The sequence below is a fragment of the Bufo gargarizans genome, chromosome 2, assembly GCF_014858855.1.
Source record: "Bufo gargarizans isolate SCDJY-AF-19 chromosome 2, ASM1485885v1, whole genome shotgun sequence".
Taxonomy (NCBI): Eukaryota; Metazoa; Chordata; class Amphibia; order Anura; family Bufonidae; genus Bufo; species Bufo gargarizans.
This window is the reverse complement of record NC_058081.1, coordinates 476,171,891-476,194,583: the sequence shown is the minus strand read 5'-3', so window position 1 is coordinate 476,194,583 and position 22,693 is coordinate 476,171,891. Positions and strand designations below refer to the sequence as shown.

Here is a 22,693-nt window from a genome sequence, read left to right as displayed (position 1 = left end):
TTTTTTTTAGGTAAACGTCAGCTCGTCTATCCATGGGGTCCTTAAGTGTGCCAAGGTCCTCAAATGGTAAGGCCGACTTTTTTGAGATTTTAGCAACTGGTGCATCCAGTTTAGGAGGCCTGTCCCAATTAGCAGAGTCCTTCTCATCAAAAGGAGATTTCCTTTTTACATTTTTTGGAACAAAAACATTTTTTGTCAGGTTTTTTCCACTCCTTTTGGATCAGGAACTTTATGTTTTCATTTACGGGAAAAACTCTGGATTTTCTCTGTCCTAGATCGCCGAACATAATATCCTGAACGGATTTCGGATCTCTTGATTCATCAACTTTGATCGTAGCACGGATTGCTTTTAGTAAAGCCTCCGTATCATCAGGTGAAAAAAGTGGCCTGCCAGTGGTTTCCTCATCCTGTGACGAGCCCGAACTATCGAAGATTTCCCCTAGCTCACTTCCTTCTGACGAATCTGAATCTGACGTTTTAGTAGCCATGCCTTGTTTGCCTGAGATTACAGAAGGGAGGCTCTTTTTAAATACTTTCATAGAATCAGATGCTTCCAATTTCACCATATCTCTAATATTTTGAAGTAGGGATGGGGACTCCTTTTCCACTACTTTGTCGACACAATGTTGACATAGAATCTTTGGCCAAGAGGGGGCGGGCTTCTTTTTACACATAGCGCATTCTTTCCCTCTGGTCTTTGAGATAGCCTTTCTCGGCCCCTCTTTTATTGTCTAAAAATCAAGACAAGTGAAAAAGAATCCCTTAGCATAACAGAGAAAATAAAAAAGACTAGGGAACGTTCCCCCTTACCCCACCAGGAGTACCGGTCTGACTTCATGACCCTCCTGCAGCTCAGCACGCTGGCCACTCTCCTCCTCCATAGCAGATACAGGATAGAGCGTTTTCCAGAGGAGAATCCGGGCCTGCTTCTGACCACGCGCTTTAGGGAGTATGGAATCCCTCGGTCGGGTCCCTGCTAGTGCTTGTTGCGGCCTTTTAGTAGGGAATTGACTTCCTACTTCCGGAACGCACGCTGCGTGCGTTCCCAACACCGGAAGTTACATTGGGCATATCCGGTTCTCGTCTGTCGCGCGAGATTTCGGCCCCCTCGGATGCCCGTACCGCTTAGGACGAAGGAGAGGGAGGCTCCGACCCCCCTGAACACTGCCAGGATGCGCCGTCGTGCCGGTCGCACCTCACAGTGCGAACGGGACTGCAGCAGAGCACCAGCGTGACAAATTCCAGGACCCCAGAAGCCAGCACCAGACTTACTCCAGCGGCTCCTAGAGGAGGCTTACGCCGAACCAGATAACCCCTCTCCACCACAATACGGGGGCCCTGCAGCCTAAATCCTTTGCTTTCCACAAGGCCGTCCTATCCCTAGCAAAGGAAACAGGAACTGGTGGTCTAGGGGCCATGCTCCTCCTTAGGAGCTCTCTACGAATGTTCCTGTTTCCTGTCCTGGATGGAGGCAGTCTCTCAAGGGTGCTGTCATGGGCTTAAGGGAAAAGTAGTTTATGGCACTGTCGCTTTAATTATGTCTAGTACTATGTAACTGTACTATGTAACATAGTGTAGAACTATGTAACTGCTGAATGTCCTAGTAAAGGGTTAATATGTAATCTTCTCACCTCAGTGTAGACTTTCTTAACTTTTCTCCTGTGTCCTTTAGCAGATAACCAATTATGAATTGTGAGATAAGAGGGAAGGAGAGCTCCTGAGAATTAATCAACCGCAGACTCCTGTTACAGGGCATTGAAAATGTCTTTTTTTAATTTATGGTGTGTCTCTTGTCCGCCATCTTCATCTCAGTGCATTGGTATGCAGTAATTGCATTAACACGGCAGTAACAGAGTTCTGCAAAAATGCTTCTGTAGCAGAAAACATCATGTCTGCTATAGTTCAGTGTCACAGTAATGTCAGGACAATGTTACTTCAGCCAGGAGAGATACTGTGAGGTTTGTTTGTTTGCTGACACATCATTCAAAGATTACTTATAGTAGAAGAAAACACACCCTACAACCATCATTATTTTTTCCATACATTGAATAATAAGATCTAATATCTAACTATAATTAATTAAAATTCATGATTCACATTTGCATCAGGAAGATCCTAAAATCACTTTCTTCTAGAACGTTTATACATGTATTCCATCAGTACCATCAGGGGCGTACCACCATTATAGGCAGACCACCCAGCTGCTATGGGGCCTGTGGCACAGGGGGGCCGGGAGCGCATGGAAGACCCCGCCCCCTATGTCTCCAGACTCGGCAAGAATTGAGGGGGCCCACCAACTTGTCTTCCGTCCCGGGCTCTGCTTCCCCTATGCTCAGGGTCCTCCTCCCATATTGCACAGCACACACCGATGTCTGACCAGTAACATCCAGGCTCCAGGCAGCATAGCAATCTCTCTTCTGTCTGCTGGGCCCGCAACTGGCCATTCAGCATTTTCCAGTGCAAAGCTGATTGGCCAGTGTATCGCACTGCCTTCCTGCCTCATCAGCCACCCACCGAACCAGGGAACGGTCACTGAATACACTGCTGCCAGCCCAGCAACAGTCTGAGCAGTAAGTAAAAAAAAAGTTCATGGGGGCATTCTTGATAGTGAGAAAAACAGAGGGCAGCAGCAAGCAGAGTTCCTACGTGGTAGGGGGACACACTGTTGTGTATATAAGGCTCATAGAGGACCACCTCCCCATGAACTCTGTTTGCTGATGAATTGCTCATATAGAGGACAGTATGTGCCCAGCAGCCTATCCTCACTCAGTCACTTTGAAATGTGTATGTGTGTGGGGGGGGTGTTTATGCATACTAAGTGCTCAGAATGTCCGGGCACTGCATACAGGTAATACTTACACCACTCCCCAGCACGGCCCCCGCTGCATCCAGGGAGGTCTGAAGGAATTGTAACTGGCAATATTTGTTATTTTTCAGCACTAGGGACAGGTATCCGGACGGGGTCACCCTTTTCGGGGCGGGTGCTCTGTATAGATAGGCAGAATGGAAACAGTCCCCTTCCCCTTTTTATAGGCTCAGATAGGGCACAGCTCCAAATCGCCTCTACAGACACCACGCCCCCACAGGCCGACCTCCAATCCGACGTATACCCAATTCAAGCGGATAGTCCCTCCGTGTCGATCCTAGTAGCCTGTTTGGTCTGGTAAGACTGCTTGCAACCTCACAGGTGGAGCAGATTTTCTTTATTTCCCTACCAGCATTGGGGTACCAGGCTTGGACCCCCTTTTTATGTTTGTTATGTCGATGCATCTTAGTGGTGTGTTTTAACTGCATATCAAATTAAAAGTTATATTTTAATAAGCATATTCCCCCCCCTTCTCAGTGGGCCCTTTGGTGTTGAACCTTGGAATATTAGTGAGGCTCCCATATTTTGAGTCTCAATTGTATTTGCATAATAGGGAGGGGTCGGGGCAGGGGCCAGTACAGGTGGTGGGATGGGCCAGGGGTGGGTAGTGGGCAGAGTTAGGGGGCCCAATTCATATTCTTTCTATTGGGCCCAATGACTTCTATGTATGCCCCTGAGTACCATCATATGTTGCCAGAGTGTCGAAATCAGAGGAGTAGTTATAGAGGGTGCAGAAGTAGATGAGGGTCCCTGTCATGAATATTGCAGAAGCTTCAAGGTACATCTGTGGTCCAAATTCAGTGTATAATTATAGATAACACACACAGCTGAATATCATTCATTTTGGCCCTTTATCCAAAGCCCTCATCTTTTTCCTGATTGAAGTGGATTACAGTAGTGTGGGACTCTTGGTAAAAGTTGATGCATGTGTACTGAAATGAGTATTTCCTTTTTCTTGCCTTTTTCATCTGGACCAGTCCACCTTTTCAACTTCTTCCATCTATAGACTCCCCATCCTGCTGATACCCCCCAACTCTGTGCTTGTAACTGGCCAATCAGTCCCTATTACTGCACCTACTGTGCTGCATAGTGTTCCTAAATACCATATTCCAAAAATAGGTTTGCCACAACTCCCCCCAAAATATTGGCACATAAATAGCACCTCCAAAACCCGTAGTGGTAATATTTCCCCTTCTGCCCCTTTCAAAACAGTAATGACCCATTGTGCGTCTTAATATATAGTTATGCCTCTATGTGCCTTGTAACTCCTTAATGTATTATAATAGCCCTTGTGCCCCTTAGTATTTAACAGGGATGCTCAACCTGCGGCCCTCCAGCTGTTGTAAAACGACAACTCCCACGATGCCCTTCTGTAGGATGATAGCTGTAGGCTGTCAGGGAATGATGGGTGTTGTCGTTTTGCAACAGGTGCGCCACAGGTTGAGCATGCCTGGTATATAACATTGCCCCATGTTGCCCTTGAGAAAAAAAAAATTCTACTCGCCTTTATCCTATTTACCCAAAGTCATCTACATCCTTGAACAGTTAGTGTCCTGGCACAGAGGGAGTAATGCAGTGATGTTGTTTCAGCACCTGTGTAGGGACAATGACATCTGGCATCCTGCAGGCCACAGACCTAAAGTGGTCTATGGACTATAAAGGGGGGAACATATGGCCTACGCCGAGAGTGTTGCTTGCTCAACCCAATCTGCCACAAGAGCCACCCTTGCTAGCCTCACCTTTGGGCTTGTTGCATACTATTTACTCTTAACTGCTGTGTCATCCGTCTATGCCAACCTGATTTTTTTTTTTCTGGAAAAGTTTTCCAAACTCATGGACAACCAACATTACTTACAGACAAAATGGAAAACCATACTGACTGATAGAGATAATACGTGATACATTCATATCACTATTCTGAGCTATACTCATATTCATCATTTACTGTGAACTGTACATATGATGTGCATGATACTTACAATCATAATAACCTGAATAGTACCCCCAGTACTGACACATATTTTTACTGACTGTCCACAAATTTACGTACAGTTGGCAAGCCTGATGTTGTGTTCTTGGTTTACTTTACGAGTACCTTGCTTGCTATTCTCTCCGATCTATACTAATCTAAATCTATATAAAGGTCATACAAGACCTTTGAGGGAAATTTTAAAGTTACATTTTTTTGTTGCTGTTTTCCTCTTTAACTGAAGATGACATATTCTCCCTAATTACAGGGGTAACAGCCTGTGGGGTTTCACTGCATAGCTGATCTCTCTCTGGGTCATGGCCACTTCCTGAACTCTATACACAGTGCTTATTGAGTGCCATGTATCGGGAAGGCAGGGATGGTAATAAAGTTTCTGCCTTCTCTTTGGGGGGCCTGATCTGTGTGTACCTGCAGATTTGGCATGCATATTCAGAAACATACTTGCAGAGTAATAGGGGGACCTATGTGTTAGATCGTCTGATGGTCCACAAGTAGTTAAAGAGGACCTGCCTACTAGAAGTTATGAATGAATTGCTAGCAGTCTGCAGTAAGGGTACAGAGGGGAGGTAACCAGTTGGGGGGGTGTCCCTGCACAGACTCACTCTATCCAATCAGTGTTGCCATTTTCAGACTGTGCAGGTACATACCCCAACTGGTTACCTCCCCTCTGCACCCTTACGGCAGACCGCTACCAATTCATTCATAACTTCTAGTAGAAACAATAAAGGAATGGCACAACATACAGACATACGAATAGAGGCTCCAGAATTGTTGTTATATGGGGAGTGCATGGAGCTATTAATACAGGCATGTCAGGAGTGGTCAAAGGTCCTCTTTAATATTGTGGTCTTCAGTTTAGCATCCTCATCTCTTGACCAGAGTGGAGAACAGTTACAGAGATTGTATCTAACTGTGGAGGACATGTCTAGAATGGGTACTGTGTATTCTTTACTTTCGCCTATGAGGGCATTTTCTATCCCTTGTCAGAGCCATATAGGATGATTAGGAGGTTCCTGACACAGGATCACCCCTATGCTTGAAAAAGGCTAACACACAGCCGAAACGTTGCATCTGGAATAAATTCCACTTTTTGCACCCTTTGGACGTGCTGTCTCCATTTTTTTATTTTTCTGGATACCTACGGGATCTCCCCTATCAGGGCAGCCATTCCATTTTTGCAGGCAGGAACATTAGCCTATAGGGCAAGCTTGAGGGTCAGGTATCTTTCTATTCCTCAGTATGCCCAGCCTAATTGAATAAGATATTTTATTGGCACTGTTTGGGGTATTTTTAATTAATACCATTAAAGGTTACGTTTTACACTGGTGATGGTGCTCTGTGACTTTATATAGAACAAAACAACACTGATGATTGACCTGGATCTCTGATATCCTTATTGATCAGAACTGTGATTTATCCTATGGGGGCATTGCAGGGAAAATGAACACTTACTGTCTCACTCACACTTTCCCCAATAGATTACAGCCAGTCACTATGGATCCCAGCAGTGGGATCAGCTTTTTGTAAAAAGACTCTTCTAATTAGTAGTAATTGGGCAAAACAGAGAACCTTTTTAATGTCATTGGTGGAAAATTCCGTTTAAGAGAGTCTAATCTTTGTTAAAATAAATCAGTTTTGTCATGAACTATAAAGAAGTCACTTTGTTATATAAATCTTTTTTCTGTTCTGAAACAGTGGGCGTTTTAATGCAGATTGCCATGGTTATGTTTAGGGCTATGTACGGATGTCTATGGTAATAGTATATTTCTGCATGCTTACCCATGTCATATTGTGCATTTGTAGATTCCAGACTACATTTCCTCAGGTGTAATAGGGCTCTATGCCGCGCTACAGTCAGACAATATTAAATAGCTCAGTTCAGTATGTATTGTCTACCCTGTGACTAGCATCTTTGCACAACATGGACCTTTGGGGTCCACAGAAGCTTGGATGGGAATGAAGAGTCTGCTGTACATAGGCTCAGCGCTGTCCTTACTAGTGGCTGTGCCTGGTACTGCAGCTTGTCCTTTTCCCTTTACATCTGGTTTCTGGTCATAATTGGTTCTTTTGAAAGCCAATTAACTGCACAGACTTTGCTGTGTATTCCATACTTACTACAGTAATATGCCTAAAGCAATTTATCGTGATTAGAGTTGAGCGAACACCTGGATGTTCGGGTTCGAGAAGTTCGGCCGAACATCCCGGAAATGTTCGGGTTCGGGATCCGAACCCGATCCGAACTTCGTCCCGAACCCGAACCCCATTGAAGTCAATGGGGACCCGAACTTTTCGGCACTAAAAAGGCTGTAAAACAGCCCAGGAAAGAGCTAGAGGGCTGCAAAAGGCAGCAACATGTAGGTAAATCCCCTGCAAACAAATGTGGATAGGGAAATGAATTAAAATAAAAATTAAATAAATAAAAATTAACCAAAATCAATTGGAGAGAGGTTCCATAGCAGAGAATCTGGCTTCCCGTCACCCACCACTGGAACAGTCCATTCTCAGATATTTAGGCCCCGGCACCCAGGCAGAGGAGAGAGGTCCCGTAACAGAGAATCTGTCTTCATGTCAGCAGAGAATTAGTCTGCATGTCATAGCAGAGAATGAGGCTTCACGTCAGCCACCACTGCAACAGTCCATTGGCATATATTTAGGCCCAGCACACACACAGGCAGAGGAGAGAGGTCCCGTAACAGACAATCTGGCTTCATGTCAGCAGAGAATTAGTCTGCATGTCATAGCAGAGAATCAGGCTTCATGTCAGCCACCACTGCAACAGTCCATTGGCATATATTTAGGCCCAGCACCCAGGCAGAGGAGGGAGGTCCCGTAACAGAGAATCTGTCTTCATGTCAGCAGAGAATCAGTCTGCATGTCATAGCAGAGAATGAGGCTTCACGTCACCCACCACTGCAACAGTCCATTGGCATATATTTAGGCCTAGCACACAGGCAGAGCAGAGAGGTCCCGTAACAGACAATCTGGCTTCATGTCAGCAGAGAATCAGTCTGCATGTCATAGCAGAGAATCAGGCTTCACGTCAGCCACCACTGCAACAGTCCATTGGCATATATTTAGGCCTAGCACACAGGCAGAGCAGAGAGGTCCCGTAACAGACAATCTGGCTTCATGTCAGCAGAGAATCAGTCTGCATGTCATAGCAGAGAATGAGGCTTCACGTCAGCCACCACTGCAACAGTCCATTGGCATATATTTAGGCCTAGCACACAGGCAGAGCAGAGAGGTCCCGTAACAGACAATCTGGCTTCATGTCAGCAGAGAATCAGTCTGCATGTCATAGCAGAGAATCAGGCTTCACGTCAGCCACCACTGCAACAGTCCATTGTCATAAATTTAGGCCCAGCACCCAGGCAGAGGAGAGAGGTCCCGTAACAGACAATCTGGCTTCATGTCAGCAGAGAATTAGTCTGCATGTCATAGCAGAGAATCAGGCTTCATGTCAGCCACCACTGCAACAGTCCATTGGCATATATTTAGGCCCAGCACCCAGGCAGAGGAGGGAGGTCCCGTAACAGAGAATCTGTCTTCATGTCAGCAGAGAATCAGTCTGCATGTCATAGCAGAGAATGAGGCTTCACGTCAGCCACCACTGCAACAGTCCATTGGCATATATTTAGGCCTAGCACACAGGCAGAGGAGAGGTTCATTCAACTTTGGGTAGCCTCGCAATATAATGGTAAAATGAAAATAAAAATAGGATTGAATGAGGAAGTGCCCTGGAGTCCAATAATATATGGTTATGGGGAGGTAGTTAATGTCTAATCTGGACAAGGGACGGACAGGTCCTGTGGGATCCATGCCTGGTTCATTTTTATGAACGTCAGCTTGTCCACATTGGCTGTAGACAGGCGGCTGCGTTTGTCTGTAATGACGCCCCCTGCCGTGCTGAATACACGTTCAGACAAAACGCTGGCTGCCGGGCAGGCCAGCACCTCCAAGGCATAAAAGGCTAGCTCTGGCCACGTGGACAATTTAGAGACCCAGAAGTTGAATGGGGCCGAACCATCAGTCAGTACGTGGAGGGGTGTGCACACGTACTGTTCCACCATGTTAGTGAAATGTTGCCTCCTGCTAACACGTTGCGTATCAGGTGGTGGTGCAGTTAGCTGTGGCGTGTTGACAAAAGTTTTCCACATCTCTGCCATGCTAACCCTGCCCTCAGAGGAGCTGGCCGTGACACAGCTGCCTTGGCGACCTCTTGCTCCTCCTCTGCCTTGGCCTTGGGCTTCCACTTGTTCCCCTGTGACATTTGGGAATGCTCTCAGTAGCGCGTCTACCAACGTGCGCTTGTACTCGCGCATCTTCCTATCACGCTCCAGTGCAGGAAGTAAGGTGGGCACATTGTCTTTGTAGCGTGGATCCAGCAGGGTGGCAACCCAGTAGTCCGCACAGGTTAAAATGTGGGCAACTCTGCTGTCGTTGCGCAGGCACTGCAGCATGTAGTCGCTCATGTGTGCCAGGCTGCCCAGGGGTAAGGACAAGCTGTCCTCTGTGGGAGGCGTATCGTCATCGTCCTGCCTTTCCCCCCAGCCACGCACCAGTGATGGACCCGAGCTGCGTTGGGTGCCACCCCGCTGTGACCATGCTTCATCCTCATCCTCCTCCACCTCCTCCTCATCCTCGTCCTCCTCGTCCTCCAGTAGTGGGCCCTGGCTGGCCACATTTGTACCTGGCCTCTGCTGTTGCCAAAAACCTCCCTCTGAGTCACTTCGAAGAGACTGGCCTGAAAGTGCTAAAAATGACCCCTCTTCCTCCTCCTCCTCCTCCTCCTCCTCCTGGGCCACCTCCTCTTCCATCATCGCCCTAAGTGTTTTCTCAAGGAGACATAGAAGTGGTATTGTAACGCTGATAACGGTGTCATCGCCACTGGCCATGTTGGTGGAGTACTCGAAACAGCGCAACAGGGCACACAGGTCTCGCATGGAGGCCCAGTCATTGGTGGTGAAGTGGTGCTGTTCTGTAGTGCGACTGACCCGTGCGTGCTGCAGCTGAAACTCCACTATGGCCTGCTGCTGCTCGCACAGTCTGTCCAGCATGTGCAAGGTGGAGTTCCACCTGGTGGGCACGTCGCATATGAGGCGGTGAGCGGGAAGGCCGAAGTTACGCTGTAGCGCAGACAGGCGAGCAGCAGCAGGATGTGAACGCCGGAAGCGCGAACAGACGGCCCGCACTTTATGCAGCAGCTCTGACATGTCGGGGTAGTTGTGAATGAACTTCTGCACCACCAAATTCAGCACATGCGCCAAGCAAGGGATGTGCGTCAAATTGGCTAGTCCCAGAGCTGCAACGAGATTTCGCCCATTATCACACACCACCAGGCCGGGCTTGAGGCTCACCGGCAGCAACCACTCGTCGGTCTGTTGTTCTATACCCCGCCACAACTCCTGTGCGGTGTGGGGCCTGTCCCCCAAACATATGAGTTTCAGAATGGCCTGCTGACGTTTACCCCGGGCTGTGCTGAAGTTGGTGGTGAAGGTGTGTGGCTGACTGGATGAGCAGGTGGAAGAAGAGGAGGAGGAAGCCGAGAAGGAGGAGGTGGCAACAGGAGGCAAAGAATGTTGCCCTGCGATCCTTGGCGGCGGAAGGACGTGCGCCAAACAGCTCTCCGCCTGGGGCCCAGCTGCCACTACATTTACCCAGTGTGCAGTTAGGGAGATATAGCGTCCCTGGCCGTGCTTACTGGTCCACGTATCTGTGGTTAGGTGGACCTTGCCACAGATGGCGTTGCGCAGTGCACACTTGATTTTATCGGATACTTGGTTGTGCAGGGAAGGCACGGCTCTCTTGGAGAAGTAGTGCCGGCTGGGAACAACATACTGTGGGACAGCAAGCGACATGAGCTGTTTGAAGCTGTCTGTGTCCACCAGCCTAAATGACAGCATTTCATAGGCCAGTAGTTTAGAAATGCTGGCATTCAGGGCCAGGGATCGAGGGTGGCTAGGTGGGAATTTACGCTTTCTATCAAATGTTTGTGAGATGGAGAGCTGAACGCTGGCGTGTGACATGGTTGAGACGCTTGGTGACGGAGGTGGTGGTGGTGGTGTTGGTGGTACATCCCCTGTTTGCTGGGCGGCAGGTGCCAACGTTCCTCCAGAGGCGGAGGAAGAGGCCGAGGCGGCAGCAGCAGAATAGGCCGAGGCGGCAGCAGCAGAAGAGGTAGCAGGGGGAGCCTGAGTGACTTCCTTGGTTTTAAGGTGTTTACTCCACTGCAGTTCATGCTTTGCATGCAGGTGCCTGGTCATGCAGGTTGTGCTCAGGTTCAGAACGTTAATGCCTCGCTTCAGGCTCTGATGGCACAGCGTGCAAACCACTCGGGTCTTGTCGTCAGCACATTGTTTGAAGAAGTGCCATGCCAGGGAACTCCTTGAAGCTGCCTTTGGGGTGCTCGGTCCCAGATGGCGGCGGTCAGTAGCAGGCGGAGTCTCTTGGCGGCGGGTGTTCTGCTTTTGCCCACTGCTCCCTCTTTTGCTACGCTGTTGGCTCGGTCTCACCACTGCCTCTTCCTCCGAACTGTGAAAGTCAGTGGCACGACCTTCATTCCATGTGGGGTCTAGGACCTCATCGTCCCCTGCATCGTCTTCCACCCAGTCTTGATCCCTGACCTCCTGTTCAGTCTGCACACTGCAGAAAGACGCAGCAGTTGGCACCTGTGTTTCGTCATCATCAGAGACATGCTGAGGTGGTATTCCCATGTCCTCATCATCAGGAAACATAAGTGGTTGTGCGTCAGTGCATTCTATGTCTTTCACCGCTGGGGAAGGGCTAGGTGGATGCCCTTGGGAAACCCTGCCAGCGGAGTCTTCAAACAGCATAAGAGACTGCTGCATAACTTGAGGCTGAGACAGTTTCCCTGGTATGCATGGGGGTGATGTGACAGACTGATGGGGTTGGTTTTCAGGCGCCATCTGTGCGCTTTCTGCAGAAGACTGGGTGGGAGATAATGTGAACGTGCTGGATCCACTGTCGGCCACCCAATTGACTAATGCCTGTACCTGCTCAGGCCTTACCATCCTTAGAACGGCATTGGGCCCCACCATATATCGCTGTAAATTCTGGCGGCTACTGGGACCTGAGGTAGTTGGTACACTAGGACGTGTGGATGTGGCAGAACGGCCACGTCCTCTCCCAGCACCAGAGGGTCCACTAACACCACCACGACCATGTCCACGTCCGCGTCCCTTACTAGATGTTTTTCTCATTGTTATGGTTCACCACAACAACAAATATATTATTTGGCCCAATGTATTGTATTCAAATTCAGCGGGATATAAATTTGAGGCCTAGTATTTAGGCGCTGGGTGACAGGTATGGGTTTAGTGACAGAATTAGATTTGGAAATGCACAGTAGCGGGTGTGTGAAGTTATTCTGAATGACCCTATGTGCACCTTGAATATTATATACCCTTTTAGGGATAGATTTCAAATAGCTCTGATATAGCAGAAACCACTAAATTATGAAATTGCTAAATTGGGAATTGTATTTCAACCCAGAACAAGAAATGTGCTTGAACGGACACTAAATAACTCGCCCAGCTACAGCACTAGGGACAGATTTAGCGGGATATAAATTTGAGGCCTAGTATTTAGGCGCTGGGTGACAGGTATGGGTTTAGTGCCAGAATTAGACTTGGAAATACACAGTAGCGGGTGTGTGTGAAGTTATTCTGAATGACCCAATGTGCACCTTGAATATTATATACCCTTTTAGGGATAGATTTCAAATAGCTCTGATATAGCAGAAACCACTAAATTATGAAATTGCTAAATTGGGAATTGTATTTCAACCCAGAACAAGAAATGTGCTTGAACGGACACTAAATAACTCGCCCAGCTACAGCACTAAGGACAGATTTAGCGGGATATAAATTTGAGGCCTAGTATTTAGGCGCTGGGTGACAGGTATGGGTTTAGTGCCAGAATTAGACTTGGAAATACACAGTAGCGGGTGTGTGTGAAGTTATTCTGAATGACCCAATGTGCACCTTGAATATTATATACCCTTTTAGGGATAGATTTCAAATAGCTCTGATATAGCAGAAACCACTAAATTATGAAATTGCTAAATTGGGAATTGTATTTCAACCCAGAACAAGAAATGTGCTTGAACGGACACTAAATAACTCGCCCAGCTACAGCACTAGGGACAGATTTAGCTGGATATAAATTTGAGGCCTAGTATTTAGGCGCTGGGTGACAGGTATGGGTTTAGTGCCAGAATTAGACTTGGAAATACACAGTAGCGGGTGTGTGTGAAGTTATTCTGAATGACCCAATGTGCACCTTGAATATTATATACCCTTTTAGGGATAGATTTCAAATAGCTCTGATATAGCAGAAACCACTAAATTATGAAATTGCTAAATTGGGAATTGTATTTCAACCCAGAACAAGAAATGTGCTTGAACGGACACTAAATAACTCGCCCAGCTACAGCACTAGGGACAGATTTAGCTGGATATAAATTTGAGGCCTAGTATTTAGGCGCTGGGTGACAGGTATGGGTTTAGTGCCAGAATTAGACTTGGAAATACACAGTAGCGGGTGTGTGTGAAGTTATTCTGAATGACCCAATGTGCACCTTGAATATTATATACCCTTTTAGGGATAGATTTCAAATAGCTCTGATATAGCAGAAACCACTAAATTATGAAATTGCTAAATTGGGAATTGTATTTCAACCCAGAACAAGAAATGTGCTTGAACGGACACTAAATAACTCGCCCAGCTACAGCACTAGGGACAGATTTAGCGGGATATAAATTTGAGGCCTAGTATTTAGGCGCTGGGTGACAGGTATGGGTTTAGTGCCAGAATTAGACTTGGAAATACACAGTAGCGGGTGTGTGTGAAGTTATTCTGAATGACCCAATGTGCACCTTGAATATTATATACCCTTTTAGGGATAGATTTCAAATAGCTCTGATATAGCAGAAACCACTAAATTATGAAATTGCTAAATTGGGAATTGTATTTCAACCCAGAACAAGAAATGTGCTTGAACGGACACTAAATAACTCGCCCAGCTACAGCACTAGGGACAGATTTAGCTGGATATAAATTTGAGGCCTAGTATTTAGGCGCTGGGTGACAGGTATGGGTTTAGTGCCAGAATTAGACTTGGAAATACACAGTAGCGGGTGTGTGTGAAGTTATTCTGAATGACCCAATGTGCACCTTGAATATTATATACCCTTTTAGGGATAGATTTCAAATAGCTCTGATATAGCAGAAACCACTAAATTATGAAATTGCTAAATTGGGAATTGTATTTCAACCCAGAACAAGAAATGTGCTTGAACGGACACTAAATAACTCGCCCAGCTACAGCACTAGGGACAGATTTAGCGGGATATAAATTTGAGGCCTAGTATTTAGGCGCTGGGTGACAGGTATGGGTTTAGTGCCAGAATTAGACTTGGAAATACACAGTAGCGGGTGTGTGTGAAGTTATTCTGAATGACCCAATGTGCACCTTGAATATTATATACCCTTTTAGGGATAGATTTCAAATAGCTCTGATATAGCAGAAACCACTAAATTATGAAATTGCTAAATTGGGAATTGTATTTCAACCCAGAACAAGAAATGTGCTTGAACGGACACTAAATAACTCGCCCAGCTACAGCACTAAGGACAGATTTAGCGGGATATAAATTTGAGGCCTAGTATTTAGGCGCTGGGTGACAGGTATGGGTTTAGTGCCAGAATTAGACTTGGAAATACACAGTAGCGGGTGTGTGTGAAGTTATTCTGAATGACCCAATGTGCACCTTGAATATTATATACCCTTTTAGGGATAGATTTCAAATAGCTCTGATATAGCAGAAACCACTAAATTATGAAATTGCTAAATTGGGAATTGTATTTCAACCCAGAACAAGAAATGTGCTTGAACGGACACTAAATAACTCGCCCAGCTACAGCACTAGGGACAGATTTAGCTGGATATAAATTTGAGGCCTAGTATTTAGGCGCTGGGTGACAGGTATGGGTTTAGTGCCAGAATTAGACTTGGAAATACACAGTAGCGGGTGTGTGTGAAGTTATTCTGAATGACCCAATGTGCACCTTGAATATTATATACCCTTTTAGGGATAGATTTCAAATAGCTCTGATATAGCAGAAACCACTAAATTATGAAATTGCTAAATTGGGAATTGTATTTCAACCCAGAACAAGAAATGTGCTTGAACGGACACTAAATAACTCGCCCAGCTACAGCACTAGGGACAGATTTAGCGGGATATAAATTTGAGGCCTAGTATTTAGGCGCTGGGTGACAGGTATGGGTTTAGTGCCAGAATTAGACTTGGAAATACACAGTAGCGGGTGTGTGTGAAGTTATTCTGAATGACCCAATGTGCACCTTGAATATTATATACCCTTTTAGGGATAGATTTCAAATAGCTCTGATATAGCAGAAACCACTAAATTATGAAATTGCTAAATTGGGAATTGTATTTCAACCCAGAACAAGAAATGTGCTTGAACGGACACTAAATAACTCGCCCAGCTACAGCACTAGGGACAGATTTAGCTGGATATAAATTTGAGGCCTAGTATTTAGGCGCTGGGTGACAGGTATGGGTTTAGTGCCAGAATTAGACTTGGAAATACACAGTAGCGGGTGTGTGTGAAGTTATTCTGAATGACCCAATGTGCACCTTGAATATTATATACCCTTTTAGGGATAGATTTCAAATAGCTCTGATATAGCAGAAACCACTAAATTATGAAATTGCTAAATTGGGAATTGTATTTCAACCCAGAACAAGAAATGTGCTTGAACGGACACTAAATAACTCGCCCAGCTACAGCACTAGGGACAGATTTAGCGGGATATAAATTTGAGGCCTAGTATTTAGGCGCTGGGTGACAGGTATGGGTTTAGTGCCAGAATTAGACTTGGAAATACACAGTAGCGGGTGTGTGTGAAGTTATTCTGAATGACCCAATGTGCACCTTGAATATTATATACCCTTTTAGGGATAGATTTCAAATAGCTCTGATATAGCAGAAACCACTAAATTATGAAATTGCTAAATTGGGAATTGTATTTCAACCCAGAACAAGAAATGTGCTTGAACGGACACTAAATAACTCGCCCAGCTACAGCACTAAGGACAGATTTAGCGGGATATAAATTTGAGGCCTAGTATTTAGGCGCTGGGTGACAGGTATGGGTTTAGTGCCAGAATTAGACTTGGAAATACACAGTAGCGGGTGTGTGTGAAGTTATTCTGAATGACCCAATGTGCACCTTGAATATTATATACCCTTTTAGGGATAGATTTCAAATAGCTCTGATATAGCAGAAACCACTAAATTATGAAATTGCTAAATTGGGAATTGTATTTCAACCCAGAACAAGAAATGTGCTTGAACGGACACTAAATAACTCGCCCAGCTACAGCACTAGGGACAGATTTAGCTGGATATAAATTTGAGGCCTAGTATTTAGGCGCTGGGTGACAGGTATGGGTTTAGTGCCAGAATTAGACTTGGAAATACACAGTAGCGGGTGTGTGTGAAGTTATTCTGAATGACCCAATGTGCACCTTGAATATTATATACCCTTTTAGGGATAGATTTCAAATAGCTCTGATATAGCAGAAACCACTAAATTATGAAATTGCTAAATTGGGAATTGTATTTCAACCCAGAACAAGAAATGTGCTTGAACGGACACTAAATAACTCGCCCAGCTACAGCACTAAGGACAGATTTAGCGGGATATAAATTTGAGGCCTAGTATTTAGGCGCTGGGTGACCGGTATGGATTTAGTGACAGAATTAGACTGGGATATGGCCAAAAAATAAACAGACTATTGCTGGTTAAATGCACTTGGTGTGACAGCTTCACCCTGATGTAGGCTTTAGCCAAAAAACAACCACACCATTGAGGGTTAAATGCACTTGGTGACAGGCGCAGCTTGCCCCTGATTTAGTATATGGCCAAAAAATGAACAGACTATTGCTGGTTAAATGCACTTGGTGTGACAGCTTCACCCTGATGTAGGCTTTAGCCAAAAAACAACCACACCATTGAGGGTTAAATGCACTTGGTGACAGGCGCAGCTTGCCCCTGATTTTGTATATGGCCAAAAAATGAACAGACTATTGCTGGTTAAATGCACTTGGTGTGACAGCTTCACCCTGATGTAGGCTTTAGCCAAAAAACAACCACACCATTGAGGGTTAAATGCACTTGGTCGCAGCTTGTGCTGGCGCACCACAAGACACAAAATGGCCGCCGATCACCCCAGAAAAATGTGACTGACAAACGGTCTGGGCAGCCTAAAAACAGTGAGCAATTGAGGATCAGCAGCTCAATGATCCACAGCTGCAGATCGATCAGTTAATCAAGTCCTTTGGAGGAGTTAATCTGCCTAATCTCGCCCTACTGTCGCAGCCGCAACCTCTCCCTACGCTAATCAGAGCAGAGTGACGGGCGGCGCTATGTGACTCCAGCTTAAATAGAGGCTGGGTCACATGGTGCTCTGGCCAATCACAGCCATGCCAATAGTAGGCATGGCTGTGATGGCCTCTTGGGGCAAGTAGTATGACGCTTGTTGATTGGCTGCTTTGCAGCCTTTCAAAAAGCGCCAAGAAAGCGTCACAAAAGCGCGAAGAAAGCGACGAACACCGAACCCGAACCCGGACTTTTACGAAAATGTTCGGGTCCGTGTCACGGACACCCCAAAATTCGGTACGAACCCGAACTATACAGTTCGAGTTCGCTCATCCCTAATCGTGATCTCTTGTTTTTGTAAAGCATTGAAAAGAAGGTGTCCTAAAAGACTTTTTGCTGTTGGGCTATGTCCTGTTAAATAGCATTATAATCTGTGCAGTTTGAGGGGTTTTGCAGCATTCTGTTAATGCGAGGTTAATGCCTCGGTGTTTGAACTGCTTCTCCAAAGATGTAGAACTTCTAAGGTAGCAGAAACAAACAACATCCCCATGTAGCTGCCGCTTCATGATTAATGGCAGCTTTTCTGTATTTTCTCTTTGTAAATCTAGCTGTACAAACACATCATAGGGCTGAAGGATTCTGGGCATTCCCATATCAGAGGGCAGTAAATTCTCCTCTGCTTCTGAGACATTGCTTTTGCTCAAGTTGGAACAGGAGGCATTTTTTTTCTGTCTTTAGCAATATGTGTCAAGTGCTTTGTTGGCATTCATATTTATTTCCGCTTTTTTTTCTTTTCAGAAGAAGAATATTGTTTTCCAGCTCCTGGCAGACACTGTGTATGATTGATGGGTATCTCTCAATTTAAGACTCACTGTTTGCCAGGGATCAAAAATATAGAATTGCAAAAGCCAACTTTTCTACTCAAGCCGAAGAGATTAATCTCTTACATAGCTGTCGAATTTATCCATTTTCAGGGTGGATTTACATATTTTTTTTCTGTCATGTTGACTTACTTTTGAATTTTTTGCAGCATATTTTTTTACAAGCTTTTAATGGTCGGTAGAGTTGAGCGAACACCTGGATGTTCGGGTTCGAGAAGTTCGGCCGAACATCCCGGAAATGTTCGGGTTCGGGATCCGAACCCGATCCGAACTTCGTCCCGAACCCGAACCCCATTGAAGTCAATGGGGACCCGAACTTTTCGGCACTAAAAAGGCTGTAAAACAGCCCAGGAAAGAGCTAGAGGGCTGCAAAAGGCAGCAACATGTAGGTAAATCCCCTGCAAACAAATGTGGATAGGGAAATGAATTAAAATAAAAATTAAATAAATAAAAATTAACCAAAATCAATTGGAGAGAGGTTCCATAGCAGAGAATCTGGCTTCCCGTCACCCACCACTGGAACAGTCCATTCTCAGATATTTAGGCCCCGGCACCCAGGCAGAGGAGAGAGGTCCCGTAACAGAGAATCTGTCTTCATGTCAGCAGAGAATTAGTCTGCATGTCATAGCAGAGAATGAGGCTTCACGTCAGCCACCACTGCAACAGTCCATTGGCATATATTTAGGCCTAGCACACAGGCAGAGCAGAGAGGTCCCGTAACAGAGAATCTGGCTTCATGTCAGCAGAGAATCAGTCTGCATGTCATAGCAGAGAATGAGGCTTCACGTCACCCACCACTGCAACAGTCCATTGGCATATATTTAGGCCTAGCACACAGGCAGAGCAGAGAGGTCCCGTAACAGACAATCTGGCTTCATGTCAGCAGAGAATCAGTCTGCATGTCATAGCAGAGAATGAGGCTTCACGTCAGCCACCACTGCAACAGTCCATTGGCATATATTTAGGCCTAGCACACAGGCAGAGCAGAGAGGTCCCGTAACAGACAATCTGGCTTCATGTCAGCAGAGAATCAGTCTGCATGTCATAGCAGAGAATCAGGCTTCACGTCAGCCACCACTGCAACAGTCCATTGTCATAAATTTAGGCCCAGCACCCAGGCAGAGGAGAGAGGTCCCGTAACAGACAATCTGGCTTCATGTCAGCAGAGAATTAGTCTGCATGTCATAGCAGAGAATCAGGCTTCATGTCAGCCACCACTGCAACAGTCCATTGGCATATATTTAGGCCCAGCACCCAGGCAGAGGAGGGAGGTCCCGTAACAGAGAATCTGTCTTCATGTCAGCAGAGAATCAGTCTGCATGTCATAGCAGAGAATGAGGCTTCACGTCAGCCACCACTGCAACAGTCCATTGGCATATATTTAGGCCTAGCACACAGGCAGAGGAGAGGTTCATTCAACTTTGGGTAGCCTCGCAATATAATGGTAAAATGAAAATAAAAATAGGATTGAATGAGGAAGTGCCCTGGAGTCCAATAATATATGGTTATGGGGAGGTAGTTAATGTCTAATCTGGACAAGGGACGGACAGGTCCTGTGGGATCCATGCCTGGTTCATTTTTATGAACGTCAGCTTGTCCACATTGGCTGTAGACAGGCGGCTGCGTTTGTCTGTAATGACGCCCCCTGCCGTGCTGAATACACGTTCAGACAAAACGCTGGCTGCCGGGCAGGCCAGCACCTCCAAGGCATAAAAGGCTAGCTCTGGCCACGTGGACAATTTAGAGACCCAGAAGTTGAATGGGGCCGAACCATCAGTCAGTACGTGGAGGGGTGTGCACACGTACTGTTCCACCATGTTAGTGAAATGTTGCCTCCTGCTAACACGTTGCGTATCAGGTGGTGGTGCAGTTAGCTGTGGCGTGTTGACAAAAGTTTTCCACATCTCTGCCATGCTAACCCTGCCCTCAGAGGAGCTGGCCGTGACACAGCTGCCTTGGCGACCTCTTGCTCCTCCTCTGCCTTGGCCTTGGGCTTCCACTTGTTCCCCTGTGACATTTGGGAATGCTCTCAGTAGCGCGTCTACCAACGTGCGCTTGTACTCGCGCATCTTCCTATCACGCTCCAGTGCAGGAAGTAAGGTGGGCACATTGTCTTTGTAGCGTGGATCCAGCAGGGTGGCAACCCAGTAGTCCGCACAGGTTAAAATGTGGGCAACTCTGCTGTCGTTGCGCAGGCACTGCAGCATGTAGTCGCTCATGTGTGCCAGGCTGCCCAGGGGTAAGGACAAGCTGTCCTCTGTGGGAGGCGTATCGTCATCGTCCTGCCTTTCCCCCCAGCCACGCACCAGTGATGGACCCGAGCTGCGTTGGGTGCCACCCCGCTGTGACCATGCTTCATCCTCATCCTCCTCCACCTCCTCCTCATCCTCGTCCTCCTCGTCCTCCAGTAGTGGGCCCTGGCTGGCCACATTTGTACCTGGCCTCTGCTGTTGCCAAAAACCTCCCTCTGAGTCACTTCGAAGAGACTGGCCTGAAAGTGCTAAAAATGACCCCTCTTCCTCCTCCTCCTCCTCCTCCTCCTGGGCCACCTCCTCTTCCATCATCGCCCTAAGTGTTTTCTCAAGGAGACATAGAAGTGGTATTGTAACGCTGATAACGGTGTCATCGCCACTGGCCATGTTGGTGGAGTACTCGAAACAGCGCAACAGGGCACACAGGTCTCGCATGGAGGCCCAGTCATTGGTGGTGAAGTGGTGCTGTTCTGTAGTGCGACTGACCCGTGCGTGCTGCAGCTGAAACTCCACTATGGCCTGCTGCTGCTCGCACAGTCTGTCCAGCATGTGCAAGGTGGAGTTCCACCTGGTGGGCACGTCGCATATGAGGCGGTGAGCGGGAAGGCCGAAGTTACGCTGTAGCGCAGACAGGCGAGCAGCAGCAGGATGTGAACGCCGGAAGCGCGAACAGACGGCCCGCACTTTATGCAGCAGCTCTGACATGTCGGGGTAGTTGTGAATGAACTTCTGCACCACCAAATTCAGCACATGCGCCAAGCAAGGGATGTGCGTCAAATTGGCTAGTCCCAGAGCTGCAACGAGATTTCGCCCATTATCACACACCACCAGGCCGGGCTTGAGGCTCACCGGCAGCAACCACTCGTCGGTCTGTTGTTCTATACCCCGCCACAACTCCTGTGCGGTGTGGGGCCTGTCCCCCAAACATATGAGTTTCAGAATGGCCTGCTGACGTTTACCCCGGGCTGTGCTGAAGTTGGTGGTGAAGGTGTGTGGCTGACTGGATGAGCAGGTGGAAGAAGAGGAGGAGGAAGCCGAGAAGGAGGAGGTGGCAACAGGAGGCAAAGAATGTTGCCCTGCGATCCTTGGCGGCGGAAGGACGTGCGCCAAACAGCTCTCCGCCTGGGGCCCAGCTGCCACTACATTTACCCAGTGTGCAGTTAGGGAGATATAGCGTCCCTGGCCGTGCTTACTGGTCCACGTATCTGTGGTTAGGTGGACCTTGCCACAGATGGCGTTGCGCAGTGCACACTTGATTTTATCGGATACTTGGTTGTGCAGGGAAGGCACGGCTCTCTTGGAGAAGTAGTGCCGGCTGGGAACAACATACTGTGGGACAGCAAGCGACATGAGCTGTTTGAAGCTGTCTGTGTCCACCAGCCTAAATGACAGCATTTCATAGGCCAGTAGTTTAGAAATGCTGGCATTCAGGGCCAGGGATCGAGGGTGGCTAGGTGGGAATTTACGCTTTCTATCAAATGTTTGTGAGATGGAGAGCTGAACGCTGGCGTGTGACATGGTTGAGACGCTTGGTGACGGAGGTGGTGGTGGTGGTGTTGGTGGTACATCCCCTGTTTGCTGGGCGGCAGGTGCCAACGTTCCTCCAGAGGCGGAGGAAGAGGCCGAGGCGGCAGCAGCAGAATAGGCCGAGGCGGCAGCAGCAGAAGAGGTAGCAGGGGGAGCCTGAGTGACTTCCTTGGTTTTAAGGTGTTTACTCCACTGCAGTTCATGCTTTGCATGCAGGTGCCTGGTCATGCAGGTTGTGCTCAGGTTCAGAACGTTAATGCCTCGCTTCAGGCTCTGATGGCACAGCGTGCAAACCACTCGGGTCTTGTCGTCAGCACATTGTTTGAAGAAGTGCCATGCCAGGGAACTCCTTGAAGCTGCCTTTGGGGTGCTCGGTCCCAGATGGCGGCGGTCAGTAGCAGGCGGAGTCTCTTGGCGGCGGGTGTTCTGCTTTTGCCCACTGCTCCCTCTTTTGCTACGCTGTTGGCTCGGTCTCACCACTGCCTCTTCCTCCGAACTGTGAAAGTCAGTGGCACGACCTTCATTCCATGTGGGGTCTAGGACCTCATCGTCCCCTGCATCGTCTTCCACCCAGTCTTGATCCCTGACCTCCTGTTCAGTCTGCACACTGCAGAAAGACGCAGCAGTTGGCACCTGTGTTTCGTCATCATCAGAGACATGCTGAGGTGGTATTCCCATGTCCTCATCATCAGGAAACATAAGTGGTTGTGCGTCAGTGCATTCTATGTCTTTCACCGCTGGGGA

The 22,693-nt window shown here is 47.2% G+C and overlaps 1 protein-coding gene across 2 annotated transcripts in view; it reads left to right on the top strand.

The window, feature by feature from the left end:
• The window catches only part of MGAT4B (alpha-1,3-mannosyl-glycoprotein 4-beta-N-acetylglucosaminyltransferase B), a 444,527-nt gene that overhangs the window by 243,734 nt on the left and 178,100 nt on the right, over window positions 1-22,693 (top strand). The gene's annotated exons all lie outside the window — the stretch shown is intronic.